General features: G+C 39.7%; 1 non-coding gene across 1 annotated transcript; it reads right to left on the bottom strand.

Annotated features, from left to right (window-relative positions):
- Nucleotides 1-22,068: 22,068 nt before the first annotated feature.
- On the bottom strand, nt 22,069-22,141 carry Trnav-aac (transfer RNA valine (anticodon AAC)). The gene has a single exon. It is a non-coding gene; the product is annotated as a tRNA-Val (tRNA).
- Between the last annotated feature and the right edge of the window lie 215 nt (nt 22,142-22,356).

Raw genomic sequence — 22,356 nt, 5'->3', positions numbered from 1 at the left:
GTAAAGACGATTTTCAAACCGACAAGGAAGATCAAAGAGTGTCTTAGATCGGCGAAGGAGAAAAGAGACCCACTTGCAATGTCGGGAATATACCGTATACCTTGCACATGCGGAAAAGTTTATGTCGGAATGACTGGACGATCCATTAACACCAGGATCAAAGAGCATAAGCGACATTGCAGGTTGGGGCAGGTGGAGAAATCGGCCGTGGCAGAGCACGCACTGAATGAGACCGACCACGTAATGAAATTCGCCGACACGGAAGTTCTGTCTGTAGAGAAGCACTATCACACACGCCTGTTCAGAGAAGCTGTAGAAATCCAAAAACACGCGAACAGTTTCAACAAGAAAGAGGAAAGCCTTAAGGTAAACGGATCCTGGCTTCCCGTACTGCAGCGAACGACCGTCGCAGGTAGCAAGAGGAGAAACGCACCGGAAATGACCGCGGAGAAGCCCTCGGACGTTGGCGCGCCAGGTACATATAGCCTGCGGCCGCGAGCTCGCCTCCAGTTCACCACCGGCAATGGAGGGTGAAGCTTTGACAATGCCAGCCACTCGTGGTGCTGGCGAAACGTCAGAAAAATCATTAGATGAACGTCGGCCGAAGAACCCGAGACAGAAGCCAATAGGCATTTTGTTTATCGGAATCGTGGTATGTAATATAATTGGTAATCAAAAGGAAGATCTATCTGTCTCTCTCTCTCTCAAGACACACACACATACACACACACACACACAAAACAACGCGCGCGCGCGTGCGTTTCGAAGCAACATTGTGGGAGAAAAGCACTTTAACGTATTAAAAATAGAAACTTTATTATAGTAGCCAGACTGTATAGAAACGAATGCCGGACATTTGCCACGCCGGACATTTGCCGCGCCGGACATTTGCCACACTTTCCCCTTCGCCAGGTAGCTTGAGTAGCGATCCCTCAGGTAAGGGACGCCCTTCCCCGTACTACCGCTGTCCGCTTTCACACCGCCGTCTCCACATCTTACTCGACACAACCAGTACGTAAGGGACCTTCTTCTTCGACATCTTGGCCAAATACAGAGCTTCTTTTCCGAAATCGAAATATTTATAACTTTTGGGAAACGAAAGCAATACCGACGATTATGTCAGTATGTAATTAGTTCTGCCAAGTACAAATATAGATTCCTCTGTCTGTACGGTAGCTTCCTTTCACGCTTACTGTTTGCGATAGAAACAGTCCATCGGCATGGGAGCAACAAGAAAGGAACGATGTAACGAGAATGCGAATGTACGCTAATCATTTCTTTTCGATCACTGCATTTGTGCCTACTTTAATTACTACAACTACATACCCAAAAGACAATAGGGAAAGAATAAATGGGTATGTGAATGTTTGAAAAGAAGAACGACATACTCCATATTAATTTACTCTCTAAAAACATTAGTTAATAAAGTGTAGCGGGACAATGTTCAAAACATAACTGAAAACACGTTCACTAAATAGAGATAAGAACATCTATGATTGACATGTCATCTAAAGTCGACTTACAATTTTAAAATGTTAGAAAAAAGGAAATGAAGTAATACAGAATGCTATGCTTGTAACGTACGTTGTTGTTCTACATTGTTTAGCTCTGGTATTTACAAGGTCACAGAGAAAGCATCTTAGGTTCTGGAGTGAAAAGCCGTAATTGTAATTATCTGCACTACAACAGAAACAAGAAGGACAACTTAAGGAAAAATAATGTAAGCTCACAATCGATTTTGAAGCAGATAGTTCCTGTGACTTAGTATGGGCAGAGGTTATATGCGACAACCGGAATAAATTAATAACTGGCTTCTTTTACCGCCCCCCTGTTTCAGATGAAATAGTTGCTGAACAGTTCAAAGAAAACTTGAGTCTCATCACAAATAGCTACCCTACTCATACAATTATAGTTGGCAGTTACTTCAATCTATCTTCCGTATATTGACAAAAATACATTTTCATGTACCCTATTGTAAATAGAAAACAACTTCCGTAATTGCTCTAAATGCTTTTTTTAAAATTATTTTTAACATTTAGTTGACGAGGCCATTTAAATTGTAAATGGTTACGAAAACACACTTGACCTCTTAGCAGCAAATAATCCTGAGCATCAAGACGGATACAGGGATTAGTGAACACGCAGTCGTAGCGAGGCTCACTTCCGTAACAAAGCAGTTCACCAAAACTAAACGCGAAATATATCTATTTATAAAAGCAGCTAAAAATTTGGGTGACGTCTTTCTAAGAGATAGTCTCCAATCCTTCCAAACTATGTAAATGAAGACAATATGTGGCGTAAGTTCAAAGAAATAGTATCAACAGCACTCGAGATATTCATACCAAATAAATTAATAAGAGACTGAACTGATCCCCAATGGTACACAAAACACGACAGAGAGCTGTTGCAGGAGCACCGCAAAAGGCACGTATAATTTAGACACAACGCAAAATATCCAATATTAGTGAAGTTTTACTGAGGCTCGAAATTTGGTGCGGATTTCAATGCGAGATGCATTTAACAGTTTCCACAACGAAACTCGCTCTAGAAATGTGGCGGAAAATCCAAAGAGATACTGGTCTCATGTTAAGTAAACCAGCGGAAAGGCTCAGTAAGTACCTTTGCTGCGCGACAGGGACGATAATGTTACTGATGACAGTGCCACTAAAGTGTAGTTGGTAAATGCATTTTCCGAAATACCCTCACCAAAGAAGACGAAGTAAATATTCCAAAATTCGAAATGAGAACAGCTGCAAACATAATTTAGAAGTAGATATCCCTGGTGTTGCAAAGCAACTGAAATTAACCCAGTCAGTGACAGAGGAAATGATCAAATATCTTTTCAAAACGTCTCTAATGTATAAGAAAAGTAGGTCTAATACATATGATTCTGATGTTCTTTAGTAACAATTAATTTTTAGTAGTAAGCTCCTTACTTTTACTGATCTGTTTAAAGATAATCAACAATTTAGTAAGAAAGTTTAATTTTTAAATGACTATATCTAAATTTACTGAAGTAGATTTACATCTACTGTAAATGTTTGCAGCTAAACTTAAATAAAAAAATATTTGAGGTGCCAAAATTGTCAACCTTAGGATCAGATCAGTTTTGGGATGTCAATTTTAGGTGCAATTCAAATGTTCAGTTCCCATTTTCTTTTACAAAAGCGTATACTATCAGTTTAACAAACCATGATATTTTAGGTGATAGTTGCGATTCTGAAGCTTCAGAAAATTATTTTAGAACTCACAATTATTTAATAGTATGGCCATAATATTGGAAGGTAGAAAAAAGTGAGCTTAATGTGACAACAATAGGGATACTTTTGTGAGGCTTGAAACACTTTTTAATTTTTACATTAAAGGTTGATTCGCATCACACTTTGCACAGGCTTTGGACCGTCAGAATGATAAATGACCATTTATCATTCTAGCGTGTGTAAAATCAGCCTAAACACGCCGAACTAATGTAAACTCTATTTACAATTACAACTTAATATTAGCTCCGATAATGCTGCTTCAATGTTTTAATAATTTTATCACAGTAATCTGCGAGGATTCTGTGGTATTCATAGTTTTCTAATACATTATTTTTAACGTATTTTAGTCCAGTTTCTGAATATGGGCAATGGCTTTCAAGCTAGGCCTAATGTTGCCAGTCTGTTCACAATTCTTTACGATTCTCTCTATCCTGTCGTCCAGCTTCAAGTACTTCTTCTTCGTCTTCTTACCTTCAAGATTCATTTCCAATTTCATGTACATGCAGTTTGTGAGCTCTGCTTCCTTTTTCAACCACTCCATCAAATAGTTGATTAGAGGATGAGGGTTTCCAATAATACTCTTTATTTTGTTGAGGAACCCTTCAAGAGAATTCGTCGTTCAGTGCCTTTTTCCGTAACAGTCCCACATTTCTGTTGCGATATCCTCATTCTCTAGCCTGTTATCCACAAAGTAGTCAAAAATTGAGAGAACCTTCCGTTATCAGGAGCTTCTGCATGAATCTCAATCCATCCATTGCTTACGTCCTCCGGTTTTACAACTACCAGCGCTACACACATGCTGACGTGAAGTCTTAAATCCTCGTTATAGCGATACTCCTCAGTTAGACCGAGAATTAGAATTCTTCTAGATAAACCCTTCTTCCTAAGGAAATAGAATCAATTTATTTCAGTTGTGGGAAAAACTTGACGAATGGCCGATATCGCAGCTGCCTCAAAGTCCACCTTTACTTGTTTAGGACACCACTCAGAGATTGCTTGTTTTATCAAACGAAACAGACGAACATATGTGTCTTTCTTCTTATTAGGGAGCGGTGCAAACACAGTAGGAAGAATGTTTATTTCTTCAATCGGGCCTCCTAAGTCTACGTGTATGGTGTAGATCTGTGCAAACTGCTTGCTGCATCTCTTAAATGTTTCATCCATAAAAAATGGGAAAATGTTTTTAAACTTTCTTTTCCTTTGCTTCCACTAAAAATTATTCTTCTAGCCTCTAATCTATCGTCTTCCAGAATGAAACTACTGCCATCTCCTATTTTAATAGATCTTCATGAAGCTCAATTTCATAAGAGTTCTTAGGGTCTTGTTGGTTCCCCTGCTCTTGACTCCATCGACAACGCATGGTTCTCTTCATATATTCTGAATTAGGCATCACTGTAACAAAGTCATAAACTTTATTATGTAGATTTCCCATTTCATCCGCGTATATCTCCGATAACTGTGTAGTTTCTTCTCGAGACCTTCTCTTCGCCCTTTCCACCTGCTTTCTCGCTTTCAGAGCCTCATCGTCAGGTGATCCACAGAGATGTTCTAATACGTTCATCACTTCTCCGTTCCTCGAAAGCAGCTTTCCCTTGTAATTATCCGCTTTTCGGCGTAAGCACATCCATGTAACAACACCTTCTTTAGATTCCCTCTGTTTAAGATATGCGTAACCTTTGTAATGAGCAGGAAGCCTGCCCTTGTTCGTTGTTAGGAACTTCGAAAGCAAACTGGGCTGGCGGGTGAGGAGGAGGAGGAGGAGGAGGAGGAGGACGAGGAGGAGGGGGAGGGGAGGGGGAAACAAGGGACCCGACCCTTCGGAGCAGGTAAAATCGTGGCAAATGTCCGGACACCATACAAACCTTATGTAGACTTTGAGAGACGTTCTGAACACTGGATTTCACGTCTCAATGTTTATGGGGGCACGGAGAGGCAGTGGCAGCTATGAAAAAGCGTTCTTAAGGATGGAATCTAGTGGTGTCTGTAAGGAGTTTTGCAAGTGGTCCTGGGCTCTTCTTATCTGTTTTGCAGTCTTATGTTCTTCCCACAATTGTACAACATATTCTGGACTGAAGACCACAACAACAAACAACAACTCTGATTTGTCTGTATGTCTTTTGGAACGACGGCTTGAGTCGTCATCGAAATAACCATGTAATTCTGTCTTCCCAGTGTGGCTTATAGATTTAGATCAGGGATTGTGAGCATCGCGAGTGCCATGCACAGACAATTGCGTTGTATATTGCTCAGTTAGTTCCATTTCTGACGGGTTGACAGAGTTCCCTGTGCAGGAGTTTCTCATTAGTTGGTACCGTCTGATCCATTATTTTGTACCGTGTTTCCCTCACTTTATGGCACAATGAGTTCATTTATGTTTTTCCTGATTTGCTCCCCTTTTTAGTTTGGAAATTTCGGTTTCAATTTATTTATTTGTTGATTAGTTTCTTCTCGTACAGTATGACACAGAGCTGTTTTTTCACGGACATCAACTGCAGTGGTCAACGAGTACCTATTTTAGCATGTAAAATTGTCTGATGTGATGCTGAATGGTCTCTGTTGGATTCCTTTCATGTTAATTTCTTAAATGTGTTGTCATTTACGGCATAAATTCCTCTTCTAAATTTACTGTGGTGTTTCTGACTATCTGGGAGGAGACTGAGCAGTGGAACGTGTTACTTTTGCACATAAACAAGAACGGTGTGTCACACTACTACACTTTAAAACACAGTTTATATGTAATTCATGTCACACAGTCTCATACGGAACGTAATTCGCTTTCTTTTATATACTGTGTAAGTAGGCTGTTTAGGTTTTTATATTGGTAACGCCATGTAGCGCTCTATATGAAAATCACTGGCTGTGCTGTGTGCAGTCTGTGGCTGGGTGGCATTGTTGTAATATTCGCCATTGTAGTGTTGGGCTGTTGGCTGTTAACAGCGCATAGCGTTGCGCAGTTGGAGGTGAGCCGCCAGCAGTGGTGGATGTGGGGAGAGAGATGGCGGAGTTTTGGAATTTGTAAGACTGGATGTCATGAACTGCTATATATATTATGACTATTAAGGTAAATACATTGTTTGTTCTCTATTAAAATCTTTCATTTGCTAACTATGCCTATCAGTAGTTAGTGCCTTCCGTAGTTTTAATCTTTTATTTAGCTGGCAGTAGTGGCGCTCGCAGTATTACAGTAGTTCGAGTAACGAAGATTTTTGTGAGGTAAGTGATTTGTGAAAGGTATAGGTTAATGTTAGTCAGGGCCATTCTTTTGTAGGGATTATTGAAAGTCAGATTGCATTGCGCAAAAAAATATTGTGTGTCAGTTTAAGTACAGTCTTGTATAATTGTTCAAAGGGGACATTTCATATGGCGACCCTGCGAGGATACCTCACTGGAATCTTCTGATTTTTTCTTGTAGTTTGTGTAATTAGTATAGATTTTGTTTATTGCTAGCACGTAATTGTAGAGAGAATCTCCTTTGTAGTTGCAGTCTTTCATTGTTGTACATTAAAACAGGTGTGGCACGCATGTAAATTTGCACCAAGTACTTCGCAGCTGCGCTTGCAATTAACTAGATATTATTTTCAGTGCTATGTTAATGTGTTCTCTTATTTTTGCTCTTCAAATTGTGTTTTTGTGTGTTGTCGTATGAAATATTGTGACAATAATGGCGTGTGAAAAACGTAATACTAGGCTCCAAAGTAAACTGAGAAATGACAGTGAAGACGAAAGCAGTGTGTTAGCGCCACCATGTAATGACCATGTAATGAATTAACTAATGTTCAAAGTAGTAATTTGGTAATTGTGCATAAGGAAATGGAGTGAGCTGCAAATAATGGTGTAGGCAGTGAAACAAACAGGGAAGCATTATCGATCGATCGGTCGGCAACAGCTCGCCTCAGGATTCCGAAATGACAGGACACAATCTTGCAAATACTGTAGATTCAGGTTTTGCATCCTCACCGTTTTCTCAACTAAATCAAGACACATTTTCTGCTTTTCAAAATGCGAATATTGCCGGTTCAAATGCACTGCCGAATAGCACTGAGGAACATGTTTCAGACACCAGTGCACTGTTATTACAGTTAATGCAACAAATGGGACAAAGGCTACAAAAGTTAGACACAACGCTTGAACAAAATCAGAAACAAATGGGACAAAATCTTCGAAAGTTAGACACAATGGAACAACACCAGAGACAAACACTGCAACAGTTAGACACAATGGAACAAAATCTTCGGAAGTTAGAGACCACACTTGAACAAACACGTGAAGATTTAACTACTGAGTTACATAACATTGAATCGAAATGTCAAAAAGTCTGTAATGAGGTAAAAACACAAATTTGTGAGCATTTCCAACCTATTTTTTCGCGTCATGAAAATGCATTACAGAATCACGAAGCAGCCATAAAAGAACTGCAAACTATTGTTCATGAAAATCACGACACCTTGCAAGCTAAAATTGACTTAGTTGCATCTACCGATTCGGTTACGCAACTTGAGATACGATTTCAATACAAATGGACACTCTGAAACTTGGTTCAGAAAAACACACAGAGGAAATAATTTCACTAACGGAAAAGTAGCCGAACTTTCAGATCAGTTCACTAACTTACCTACAAAGGTAGATGATGATCTGAATGACACAAGACCTGTAGCCTTCACGGACACTGAAGAGTATGAACAAATTAGAAAATTCAAACAAAATCAAAATCAAATCAATACACAGTACGAAAGAGAAATCCGGGAAGCACAAGATCAGTTGGCACAAGTAACACAAGAATTACATATTTCAGAGGACACTCGCGCTCCAGTACGGGAAGAGGGACGTAGAAATACGGAACAACCTCAAAATAATAACACAGGTCACTTCGGAAATTATGAAAGAAATTGGCAACGAGCATTGGATTTTTAGATGGAACCGCCGAAACGAAGTAACAATGAGCGATGTGCGACTCGCCGACACGATGAGTTTGACTATAAGCTGTTCATTACTACACGTAAATTCAAAACATTTAAGAATCCTGACAACGACATTCATCCACAAGCATGGCTTCATCAATTCTCTCATTGTTTTCCTCCCAAATGGTCATTGGAGCACAGGTTAGAATTTATGTGTGGCTACTTGGAGAATGAACAAGCTGTAAGAATGCGATCGGTCATTCACGATTGTCACAGCGAAGGAGAATTTTATCATGCCTTCCTCTCAGCGTATTGGTCTCAAGCTACGCAAGACTGAGTAAAACATAGAATCATAATGATGAAACGTTTCGAACAATCTGAATTTTCCAGTCTTATGAAATATTTTGAAGACATGTTGCATAAGAATCAGTATCTTTCAAACCCATACAGCCCCTCAGAACTCATCCGCATTTGCTTAATCAAATTGCCTGAACATTTACGACATATTATTTTAGCAGGACGTTGCAAAGACGACATTGAAGCTTTTCAGGGACTGTTACAAGAACTGGAAATTGACACTGACAATTGCAGAACACGAAAACAGGAGCACAACAATTACAGGTCACATCTGTCACAATTCCGCGATGACAGAAATGATACACGACAAGGCTATTCTTACAACGTAAATCGTGACCAAAACAGACACCACCCGTATGACAACCGTTGGCACAGTAGTAATAATTACAGGGAAAGATCACCTCTCCGCAGTAATGACTATCACAAAGACAATCAAAGAAACAGACAATATGGGAACCAAAATAATTATTATCAAGGGAGACAGAATAACTTTAGATGCAACGGTCCAGCGCGCAGTTACGATTCAGGGAGAAATTCTCCACCACGTGACCGACAAGAAAGAAACTATGGAATCTACCGACATGACGACAGACGATATGATCGTAACGGCAGACCTGAATTGCATCAGAACTGGCGGGATTCAAACAGAGCAGGGCCCTCTCGCCAAGGTGAATTTGTAGAAGTTAGGTCTCCAAATCCCAATAACGACACGCGCCAACAAAGAGACAATAGGCAATGACTCACACCGCTGGCAGCCACAAAACGTACTTATGAAACTGACGACGCAGCTGCTGTAGCTAGTAATTACGTAAAAATGGAAGACATTAGGGAATCTTACTCCAGGAACGCGACGTAAAACATAATAACATTGCATATCCTGTAATTCACATTACAGTAACTGACATAAAATTTACGGCAGTACTTGACTCTGGCAGTCCCATTTCAGTAATTAGTGAAACAGCCTTTAGCAAATGCAACAAATCGAATGATTGCCCCACACTTCCGTTACGTAAGATTAAATTACAAGGTGCAATCTTTGGAAAAAGTGTAGATGTACGCCAACAAACCAACTTAGAATTCTTTTGTCAAAGCCACAGCTTCTCTATGAACTTTCTTATTGTTCCATTATTGTCGACGGAAATTATACTGGGAGTAGACTTTTTGAATGAATACAAAGCAATCTTAAACTTTCACGATGCTGAAATAAGTTTAGAGAAAGAAGGTAAGTCAATAGCTTTGAAATTTGAAGATTGGCTCTCAAACTATGACGAGGAAATTAATCGGCTTTACCTTCTGTTAGACAACAGTTCGGAATTTTCTACGGAACTAGACACTAACAATCACTCTGCAAGTACTGACAGGGATGATACCGACGGCATATTTGAAACTAATGAGTTAATTCAGAATAAAATTCAAACAATTGACAATTGTAATGACAGTGATAGGCAGGACCTTTTTGAGATTTTACAAGGACATTCCACAGTTTTTAGTCACAAAACAGGAACAATCAAGGGATTTCAATACCAATTTCGTGTTCGTGAGCATACTAAATTTTGTGTTAGGCCATACGTAATTCCAGCACGTTATAGGGACCGTGTTAGAACAGAAATACAATCTATGCTTGACGAGGGCATTATTGAGCCTGCAGTAAGCTCATACAACAATCCATTACATGTTGTTGAGAAGAAAAATGGATCGATCAGGCATGTCTTAGATTCGAGACAAATCAATACTATCATTATTCCTGAAACAGACAGGCCGCAAACGTTGGAAGAACTTCTTCAAAATTTTAATGGTGCAAAAGTGTTGTCTTCCATTGATCTCAGATCCAGCTTTTATCAGACCGAACTTCATCCAGAATGTAGAAAATACACAGCTTTCCTTTGTTTCGGCGTTTGTTATCAGTTTCGGAAACTACAGTTTCGGAAACTACCTTTTGGTTTGAACATTTCTCCGGCAGCATTCATTCGCGGGCTAAATTCCATATTACCTGAGTTCTTAAAACGTCACATCACCTAATATGTGGACGATATTCTAATAGCAGAAGCTTCATGGGAACAACATAATCGCATCCTCAACAGTTTGTTTTGCAGAATCTGGAATTACAGTTAACTTGGAAAAGTCTGAATTCGGTAGGTCAAAGGTGAGGTTTTTGGGACATATTATTTCTTCTGAAGGCATTCAGCCGGATCCTGAAAAGTTAGAAGCAACCAGAGCCATTCCAGTTCCATCCACAAAAAAAACAAGTCCGCAATTTTCTAGGTCTCGTAAATTTTTACCGTCGTTTTCTGAATATACAAATTCTTGTTACACCAAAACTTTGTTCTCTAACTGGAAAAAATACTATTTGGAACTGGGACGAACAAGCACAGTTGGAATTCAATTCTTTGAAAGAATCGCTACTTAATGCGCCAATACTAGCTCATCCAGATCTGTCTCAACATTTCTGCCTTAGCACGGATTCTTCTAAAGTCGGTCTTGGTGCCCATTTATTTCAAGAAGCCATAGAAAATGACACTACCGTTCAGAAAACCATTGCTTTTGCTAGCCGAGTGCTAACAAAATCTGAAAAAATTTATTCCGTTACTGAATTAGTAGCTTTAGCTATCGTTTGGGCATTTAATAAATTCCGTTTCTTTCTTTCTGGTAAGCACGTAAAAGTATACAGTGATCATCGTGCATTACAATTTCTTATGTCTTCAAAATTAAATCATGACAGGTTAAAACGTTGGGCATTGTTTCTGCAAGAATTCCACTTCACAATAGTCTACATTCCCGGCAAGGAGAACATTGTTGCGGACGCACTGTCACGCGCACCGGCTGTGCTTGAGAAAAGTAACACAGAAGGCAACCTCGAAAAAAATTTCAATATTCTTCACATTCAGAAATTCGCCTTTGAAAACTTCATCACCACATCTTTAAAGGACATTGCTCATGAACAAGATAAAGATCCGATTTGGAAAGACATCAAAAGCAAATGGCATGAAAAGACACACACACAGATTCGGCATTATTATCTGGTTAGAAACAACATACTGTTCAAACGCTGCACTGTTGATGACAAGCTATGGGTACTTTTCATTCCTGACAATTTTGTTAATAAGCTCATTTGGTACATTCATTTCAGCTATGCACATTTTGGCCCACGAAAATGTTATCATATTCTTCGAACGACTTGTTATTTTTAACAATATGGAAAAGAGAATTCGAAGAGTCTTGTCTATTTGTAAACTTTGTCAAAAGGCGAAACCATCTTCTATCTCCCATTGTGCTCCGCTGTTTCCTATCATTCCTTCTAAATTAAAAGAATTTGCTGCTGTTGATCTCTTGGGACCGCTTGTCAGAACATCTAATGGATTTTCGTACGGTCTAGTCGCTGTTGAACTTACTTCAAAATTTGTTTCTTTCACACCGTTACGTAAAGCCACTGGACGGTCTGTATCCAACGCCTTTGTTAAACAATTTTTACGTGAAGTTGGACACGTTAGTAAAGTCATTTCAGATAACGGACCGCAATTCAGATCTGCTGTTTGGTCACGCATGCTTCGGAATCATAAAATCAAACCTGTTTTTATTTCATTGTACTCACCACATTGTAACCCCTCCGAACGGATTATGAAAGAAATCAATAAGCTTTGCAGACTTTATTGTCACAGAAAGCATCAGCATTGGGACAGTTATTTACACTTATTTCAAAACGTGCTGAATGAAATGCCTCATGACTCCACTGCTTTACCACCTACTCTTGTACTGAAGAATGAAGAACCACTGAACAGAATCAGAGAGCTTGTACCTTTCCCGAATACATGTAAACTTCGACACAAAGACATAATTGATTTGGCTATTATAAATATAAAATCTGCAGCAGACAAGAGGAGAAAACTACACGGTAAAGCAAATGCAAAGAAATTATATATTGGTCAGAAAGTTCTCATTAAAGCTAATTGATTGTCACACAAGAAGAAACACTTGAGTCACAAATTCTTTCTAGTTTACAATGGACCTTACAGACAGAATCCGACGTATACCACTTGGTAATTGCGTTGAAGTTGAAACTCTGCGTACTAGGAAGAGTAAAGGTTTACACCACATTTCACATGTAAAACCGTTTATTGAAAGATAATCTGCTTTTTAACTTTGTCTTTGCCATATAACTTTTCACTTTACATTACTAGTATGCTTTGTCAGACTTAGAATCTGTTAATTTGCAACAATGTTTAAAGTTAAATATCCAGTCAAGAACCAAGAGAACTTATTTAAACAGAAATTACGAATGCATTGTTATTGTGAACAGAGGACACAGTGTTATTGTGTGTGTACATTCTTGCTTATTAGTTGCACGATTATGCAACGACTATAAGCTTCACATACTTAGAACTTTTACCAGTACTGCTAATGAGATTTTAATGCAACATTTTGGTTTACTTGAAAATACATTCTGGATTTAAAGTACTTTCTGTGAGATACCAGATGACACAGTGGTTAGTTTATGTGACAGCTACACGATTTTATCACGACGCTACTAATGAGTGACAATTTACATTGTTGCTTTTGTGGTGTATCTGTTTCATATCTGCACAGTTTTTCTGAATTCTTCTGGAAAGTAGAACATGTTTTAGTAGTAACTTTTGTGGTATAGCTACAAGGAGACAGCCTTTTCCGTAGCACAACAATACGTTACAGCACAGTACTTTCTTCATCACGGCAATATGTGTAATAACTAAGATATCTATACGCAAAGCATTTCACTTTTGTTAATCATGAGGTAAGTACATTGACTTCTGCAGAACTTTCGGAGGACGATAACTCCGACACTTCCACAGAGATTATCTTACAAGATGCACAGTTCAGCGCTACAGTACACGTATTTGAGTGATTAATTTTTTACTTAAAACATTTATTTTTAAAGATATTTGAAGTACAATGAAACAAAGTTTTTCCGTGATACATTTCATTCCATTGCAATAATCTGTAACACCTGAGGGTATAATTACATTAATCCTCAGGGGGTACACGCCTACTTTGTGTACCATGTGTCTGGCAAGCACAAGGAGCCCTAGCTAATATGGTATTTGCTTATACAACTTTACACATCGGTACCACATTTCACTAACACACAAATTACACAGCTATCTGATCATTTAACTGAGAGAGACAAACATTTATTTTACTACATCAGTGACAGATGTTTACGTAATTACGCAGTTGAATAACTTCACACTTATGAAATTGTATTATGTCTATACTTTGTGAACTGTTCATATTTTTTGGAACCATTGTGATACTATGAGAGCTTTGAATGTCGCATTTGGTATGAGATCATGATTTTTAAAGTACGTTTGAGGTAGATGACACTATTGAAATGAGCAGAGAATTCTTTTTAGGTTTTGAAATTATTGCGGAAAGCAACGACGATTTTGAGACTTGACTGAGGTGCTATGATGCTAGTGTTACGATGACGGTGTGTATTATGCTGTTGAGGTATGTTTATGATCAATAAACTGATGATATATGAGGAATTTGATTATGATATGTATTTATTATGATGAAATATTGAAGTGTCGACGAATATGTATATGTGTAATAAGGTAAGGAATAATGATTAGTGGTTAGGGACTCTAGTTTGTGAAAAAGGATGTTGGAAACCAAGAATCGTACTTTAAGAGTTATGAAATGTGTGTAAATGCGTGAATGTACCACAATGCCGACGAAACTTTTTTGGACACTGTTATATTTACAAGATTTTGTTTCTACAGATTTGTAACGCAAATACACTCCTGGAAATGGAAAAAAGAACACAATGACACCGGTGTGTCAGACCCACCATACTTGCTCCCGACACTGCGAGAGGGCTGTACAAGCAATGATCACACGCACGGCACAGCGGACACACCAGGAACCGCGGTGTTGGCCGTCGAATGGCGCTAGCTGCACAGCATTTGTGCACCGCCGCCGTCAGTGTCAGCCAGTTTGCCGTGGCATACGGAGCTCCATCGCAGTCTTTAACACTGGTAGCATGCCGCGACAGCGTGGACGTGAACCGTATGTGCAGTTGACGGACTTTGAGCGAGGGCATATAGTGGGCATGCGGGAGGCCGGGTGGACGTACCGCCAAATTGCTCAACACGTGGGGCGTGAGGTCTCCACAGTACATCGATGTTGGCGCCAGTGGTCGGCGGAAGGTGCACGTGCCCGTCGACCTGGGACCGGACCGCAGCGATGCACGGATGCACGCCAAGACCGTAGGATCCTACGCAGTGCCGTAGGGGACCGCACCGCCACTTCCCAGCAAATTAGGGACACTGTTGCTCCTGGGGTATCGGCGAGGACCATTCGCAACCGTCTCCATGAAGCTGGGCTACGGTCCCGCACACCGTTAGGCCGTCTTCCGCTCACGCCTCAACATCGTGCAGCCCGCCTCCAGTGGTGTCGCGACAGGCGTGAATGGAGGGACGAATGGAGACGTGTCGCCTTCAGCGATGAGAGTCGCTTCTGCCTTGGTGCCAATGATGGTCGTATGCGTGTTTGGCGCCGCGCAGGTGAGCGCCACAATCAGGACTGCATACGACCGAGGCACACAGGGCCAACACCCGGCATCATGGTGTGGGGAGCGATCTCCTACACTGGCCATACACCACTGGTGATCGTCGAGGGGACACTGAATAGTGCACGGTACATCCAAACCGTCATCGAACCCATCGTTCTACCATTCCTAGACCGGCAAGGGAACTTGCTGTTCCAACAGGACAATTCATGTCCGCATGTATCCCGTGCCACCCAACGTGCTCTAGAAGGTGTAAGTCAACTACCCTGGCCAGCAAGATCTCCGGATCTGTCCCCCATTGAGCATGTTTGGGACTGGATGAAGCGTCGTCTCACGCGGTCTGCACGTCCAGCACGAACGCTGGTCCAACTGAGGCGCCAGGTGGAAATGGCATGGCAAGCCGTTCCACAGGACTACATCCAGCATCTCTACGATCGTCTCCATGGGAGAATAGCAGCCTGCATTGCTGCGAAAGGTGGATATACACTGTACTAGTGCCGACATTGTGCATGTTCTGTTGCCTGTGTCTATGTGCCTGTGGTTCTGTCAGTGTGATCATGTGATGTATCTGACCCCAGGAATGTGTCAATAAAGTTTCCCCTTCCTGGGACAATGAATTCATGGTGTTCTTATTTCAATTTCCAGGAGTGTATTTCGACCTGTGAAATTTTATTTGTATCCAACTGTCACTGTAGTGGAAACTGATGTCGTAAATATTTCGGTAGGTCACTGTAAGCACCCAGCTGCACGACAGTCGCCTGGAAAAAAGCCATTAGTGTGTCCCTTTCAGGAGCATAGGTGGAGAAAAAAATAGGCCATTATCCTCGTTATTGACATTTCTTTGTAGAAAGCATCGCAAATACGACACGCCCAAACTTGAAAACATATGATTACACTGTGGAGCTCTTGATATATGATATTTACTGAAATGCCTAATGAAATGACGAGAAATATTTTATGTTTACTCATTTGATTATGACTACTGTCTTTCTAATTGAGAGATTTTTTTACTACCTTATGAAATGCCATATGGCTAATGAATGATGTTTCATGCCTTCCTTTGTACATATTTGCTCATTTTGTTTAATATCTAGTTTCTAGCTGCACTGCAGCATTGGTTAAAATAAAATTTTAAAGATGTACTAATAGAGATATTTTCTGTCTACAGATCCAGTAAAGAATAATTTTGTGATAATTCCAAAAAAAATGAGGGAGTATAAAAAGACATTTCCCTTCACAGGAACTGCATACATAATTTTCTTTTCAAGTATTTGGTAATTTATTTCATAGAATAAGTTTTTGTGGTGCACCACTTTAATGACATAGATATTAAGATGTGAATAGACATTTCTCTTATCTGCATTGTTGTCTTTAGTGTACTATTTTTTCTGCTTGAGCTTTGTCATATTTAGGTATAAGTTATTGCATTTGCTGCTGCTGTGTACCAGACATAGTGCTACTGAATTTCACTTTGTATTACTCTGTTAAGCTAGTTTTACTACTGATTTATTTTTCTTGTTGCTGCACATTGGCTCATATTAGTTGTAATGTTGCATTTGCTTGGTTATTTAGATTTACTGTAGCTTGCTTTGCCAGTTTGTATTTTTTTTCATTGCTGATTCTTTAATTGTTTTGTGCTGCTGCATTGCCTCGTCCTTTAGTTTAGCATCTGAGCTCGGTAAATTTAAGTTAGCTTAAGAGGGGGTAGACTATATAAGAGAATGAGTTGCGATGCATTGGAAGAAATGCATTGAGAAGTTATACGAAAAAAGTACAGAAAGCAGGTATAGAAATAATGAAGAACGAAGGGAGATCTCCGAGAAGTAAAGAAAGTTTTGTTTGCAAAATACTGCAGTAAAACAAACCCTGTCCTTTCCTTGTGTTATCCCACTATGTGTTTGTGTACCCTTGGGTATTTGTGTTCTTCCTGTCTTTATGTGTTTATCTGATGAGAGTTACGTTGTAGAATTTTTCTGATAATATGTTATTTTCTTTGTAAAGATGTTTAGACATTATTTATTCTGTTTTGTTTTAATGCTAATGTGTGAAGTTGATGTTTCAAAAGTTATTCTGATCTTTTATGTATATACTTATGTCAATATTCCTGTAACACTGATGTATATGTATATTTCTATTCTTTTGTAAAGCCTGTACTACTACAAATTTATCTGTATTGTTATTTTCTTTAATAATGTATTTTGTACTTTTGTTATTGTATTCTCATGTTATATAATTGTATAGACACCAGTTCTTCAAATAAAGTATCATTTCACTGCACACGTTTCTGTTGGTCATAATATATGCACAGTATGTGAGAAGTTGGAACTGTTAGTGCTTGCACATGTGTTAATAATTCAGCAAGGGACTGGATAACAGCATTGCTGGTTCTAAGGACAATTCCAAAAATTTTGTGAGTGCACAAGTGGTGGTTATGGACTTGCTATATTCTCTGCAAGACTCTTCGATGGTGATTGTGCACCTGCACAGTCGCAACAGATGGCTGCTGGCCGTCTCTACAAGAACTACAGTGGGTCTGCACCTTTGATGACCCACCAATACCATTATTTCTACAAAGACTACAGTGGGTCTACAACTTTGCTGACTCACCAGTACCATTATTTCTACAAGGACTGCAGTGGGTCTGCACCTCTGGTGGCCCACCAATACCACAATCTCTACCAGGACTACAGTGGGTCTGCACCTCTGGTGGCCCACCAATACCGTAATCTCTACCAGCACTACAGTGGATCTACTCTGTGATGACCTACCTACCAATATTCTTCAAAACGTCGAATGACTCTGCTGAGGGTTTGCTCTGTTGTGGCCCATTACCTGCCTGCATGTCAAGAGTCAGCACTGTCTTTCCGTTAGAAGGACAACATGAAAATCACTGGCTGTGCTGTGTGCAGTCTGTGGTTGGGTGGCATTGTTGTAATATTCGCCATTGCAGTGTTGGGCTGTTGGCTGTTAACAGAGCATAGCGTTGCGCAGTTGGCGGTGAGCCGCCAGCAGTGGTGGATGTGGGGAGAGAGATGGCGGAGTTTTGAAATTTGTAAGACTGGATCTCATGAACAGCTATATATATTATGACTATTAAGGTAAATACATTGTTTGTTCTCTATTAAAACTTTCATTTGCTAACTATGCCTATCAGTTGTTAGTGCCTTCCGTAGTTTTAATCTTTTATTTAGCTGGCAGTAGTGGCGCTCGCAGTATTACAGTAGTTCGAGTAACGAAGATTTTTGTGAGGTAAGTGATTTGTGAAAGGTATAGGTTAATGTTAGTCAGGGCCATTCTTTTGTAGGGATTATTGAAAGATTGCGTTGCGCAAAAAAATATTATGTGTCAGTTTAAGCACAGTCTTGTATAATTGTTCAAAGAGGACGTTTCAGCTGTATATGATAAGATACTGTTATCCCCCTTCCCTTCTGTGTGAGAGGATGAATGAGCAAATGTATTTCTAGTTGCATGCTTGATGGTAGCAGACAAGCCTGTCTGCTAGAGAACAGTAGGACCAACGTTGGAACAGGTAGCTACGCTTTCTAAAAGCAGAGAGGTTTCTATTCTTAGTATGGTCCTGTCCGTCCCTTGTCATGTTGGTATAGGAAGCTGCCTCTCTGGTCACTTCCATTTGTATCTGTTAAGCACGCTCGGTAGGAGCCCAGGGCAGTCTGTCCGTGGCGAGCGTCTGAAGTGGTACGATCTCTGGCTAAGCGCTTATCTGCTAAGTCCATAGGACAATGGATTTCTTAAGTTCAGCCTAACTGAAAATTTAATCACCTTTATTTCAGGTTTAGCTCTAAAATATCTAATGTTTTCTTAAATCGCAACGCAGTGTAATTCGAGTGTGAAATTCAGAATATCTTCCGGTAGTTGCTTTGTCACTACTTTGTGAGTAAAGTGGAACCATGTGTTGATCAGTAACTCTAACTAAGGCCATCAATCTTAAATGCGAATGTGCGTGCGATTATAACGTGTCGTCTTGACAATATTTTTCAATATAGCAACTTTTCTTTATGTTCAACCCACGTTGGGTTGTACTTTGTGAGACCAGTACCACGTGCTTACACAATTGTTTGACCCATCAGGTTAATAGTAAGACGATAGTAACCAGTTCTAGGTTTTTCTTTTGTAAATTGCGTTTCGATGTAATTTATTTTAATTATCAAAATTATTGTGGAGTTGCACTCTTGTGTAAACCAAGCTGACCACGTGAAGCATGTGGTGTAAGCATCAAAGTAGCCCTCAGCTAGTCTTTTCGGGTAGATTTCACAGAGAGTTAGTATGAATTTAGTAAACCAGTGTGTGGTAATTTCATGACGGGCAGGATTGCGCTACGAACGTAACTTCTTTGGGTGAAAATTGAATCGGTTGATTAATTTCCTCTTGCATATGTTTCAACGTTCTTTGTGTGTTATTCTATGAATGCAGTGTTGTATGTTGTCTCCCAATCTTGGCTCCCTATGATGTGTTCCGTAAGATTACAAACTCACATTTTCACAATCCTAAATAAGGCACCAGTTTAGTTATGAATCATGTTTGATATCCTGAAATTTTAACGGAACAATGATCAGTGTTAAAATAAATGTCCAAATATAAAGTGATTTATTTCTTTTTATTTAAATTGTCTTTATATATATATATATCACCGGATAGCGTAAGATGAGTACTAAAAGATTATAATTAATGTTAGTCTCGTTGGGAATTTGGTAAGCTAGACTGCATACCTGGTGAAACAGTTGCGCAGTAATGCAAGGTTAACTTCCTCAAATAGCTCACAGCTTTTAACCCACTTTTATGGTCTTAACATCAGCACCACTTTCAGAACAAATTAAAGCAACAACATTACAATGCACTTAACACCAAACAAATTAAAGCAACAACATTACAATGCACTTAACACCAAACAAATTAAAGCAACAACATTACAATGCACTTAACACCACGTTTCCGACATTCATTGTGGCTTGCTTGCGGTGTGGACGGAACTGCTCGATAGATACCGCCGTGAAACTGTTCAGGTCGTTTGCTGGCTTTATGAAGAAGTAGCACTGCGTAAATTGTTTTCAGGTCAACTAGACCCAGACCACTTTCCTCAACTGATAGTACGCAGATCACCTTGCTTCACTCTCAACACTTTGCGCGTGGCTCACGTAATATTACGGCTCTTCTGGGAAATGCGAATGTGCAGTGGATGTAATATTACGTCACGCCAAATTGATGATTTACCACGGTGCCAACCGTACATCTACATCTACATGGATACTCTGCAAATCACATTTAAGTGCCTGGCAGAGGGTTCATTGAACCACCTTCACAATTCTCTATTATTCCAATCACGTATCGCGCGGGAAGAATGAACACCTATATCTTTCCGTACGAGCTCTGATTTCCCTAATTTTATCTTGGTGATCGTTCCTCCCTTTGTAAGTCGGTGTCAACAAAATATTTTCGCAATCGAAGGAGAAAGTTGGTGACTGAAATTTTGTGAGAAAATCCCGTCGCAATTAAAAACACCTTTGTTTTAATGATGTCCACCTCGAATCCTGTATCATTCCAGTGACACACCCCACTTGTTTCATGATAATACGAAACATGCTGCCCTTCTTTGAACTTTCTTGATTACTCCGTCAGTCCTATTGGTAAGGATCAGACACCGCGCAACAGTATTCTAAAAGAGGACGGACAAGCGTAGTGTAGGCAGTCTCCTTAGTAGGTATGTTACATTTTCCAAGTGTACTGCCAATAAAACGTAGTCTTTGGTTAACCTTCCCCACAACATTTTCTATGTGTTCCTTCCAATTTAAGTTGTTCGTAATTGTAATACCTAGTATTTAGTTGAATTATACGGCTTTTGGATTAGACTGATTTATCGTGTAACCGAAGTTTAACGCGTTCCTTTAAGCACTCATGTGGATGACCTCACATTTTTCGTTATTTAAGGTCATCTGCGACTTTTCGCACCATTCCGATATTTCTTCTAAATCGTTTTGCAGTTTGTTTTGATCTTCTGATGACTTTATTACTCGATAAACGACAGCTTCATCTACAAACAACCGAAGACGGGTGCTCAGATTGTCTCCCAAATCGTTTACATAGATAAGGAGCAGCAAAGGGCCTATAACACTACCTTGGGGAACGCTAGAATTTGGGTTCGCAGTTTTCACCAGGTGGTAGTAGCTGTATCAATGGAAACATTCGTCGTTTTTGGATCTGTGTTATCGTCTCTTGTTTCACCGGCATTAGCTGACGTTCGAGTTCCATCTGTTTCAAGCGTTTTGTGTGCTTTAGTGTTGATTTTGCGTTCAAAATTTGCAGGTGATTAAAGTCCTTGACGAATCTGCAGATGATGAGAACGAAATTTTGACAATGACTGAGATTACACTTTGGTCCTGTTATTTTTGCAGATTGTGTTATTATAAAGGATTTTCATGAAGGTAAGTCAGGAAATCACTCTGAGCATATGTTTCCGGTGAGGGTAATGTTGAACTACGTACGTTTCCATATTTCAGTTTGTTTCACAGTGTATTCCACCATGAACAATAAATCTTGCTTTGTTCTTGTGTTCTGTGTGTTTCTTCAGGTTTAAATGAAAAAGATTTAATTGAAACATCAAGATCACTTGTTTGCTTACTGGTGTATGTATTTGAATACCAGAATTCCGTTTCAATTTTTTCTGCGATAATTACTATGAAAGTGAAGTTTCAGATTTAACACTATCAGTGCCGAAGCATGCACATTCATAGTAGAAAATTCAATAAAACTAAAAATGTATTGAAATTCCAAAGAACTACATATTTTAGCCAGTCCACAGCTAATGGAAGCTATGTACGAGACCTGGTTCGTAAGTATTTAAGGGTTTCGACGCCGCAGCATTGGTCCTCTGATTGCGTGTGCCATCTCCGACGGTTCACTAAATACTTGTGCCACATTCAAAGCTTCTTACACAACTGTCTCATTAACTGCGACCTATGCTCGGAAAATAGTTGGAAAACTAGGGAAGAAATAATGTTTCCGCCCGGGATCGAACCGGGGACCTTCCGCGTGTTAGGCGGATGTGATAACCACTACACCACGGAAACCTGTTGTTAAACTAGCTGCTGAATGTATACTTATGCAATGCTGCTGGACGTTGACCCACTCTGCAGCAGCCAGTGAGACCCAGCCAGCTGCGACTGTCTTACCCGGTAGGCAATGTTTTGTTCAGATTTGGTTATGATAAGTAAGGTTCAGTGTTACTATTTGTGCCCCATATTTTGAAAGGATATTGGTAATTTTTATCAGTGTGCCTGTGAGC

The sequence above is a fragment of the Schistocerca cancellata genome, chromosome 2 (genome assembly GCF_023864275.1).
Source record: "Schistocerca cancellata isolate TAMUIC-IGC-003103 chromosome 2, iqSchCanc2.1, whole genome shotgun sequence".
In the NCBI taxonomy this organism is placed as follows: domain Eukaryota; kingdom Metazoa; phylum Arthropoda; class Insecta; order Orthoptera; family Acrididae; genus Schistocerca; species Schistocerca cancellata.
This window is presented reverse-complemented; position numbering and strand designations above follow the sequence as displayed.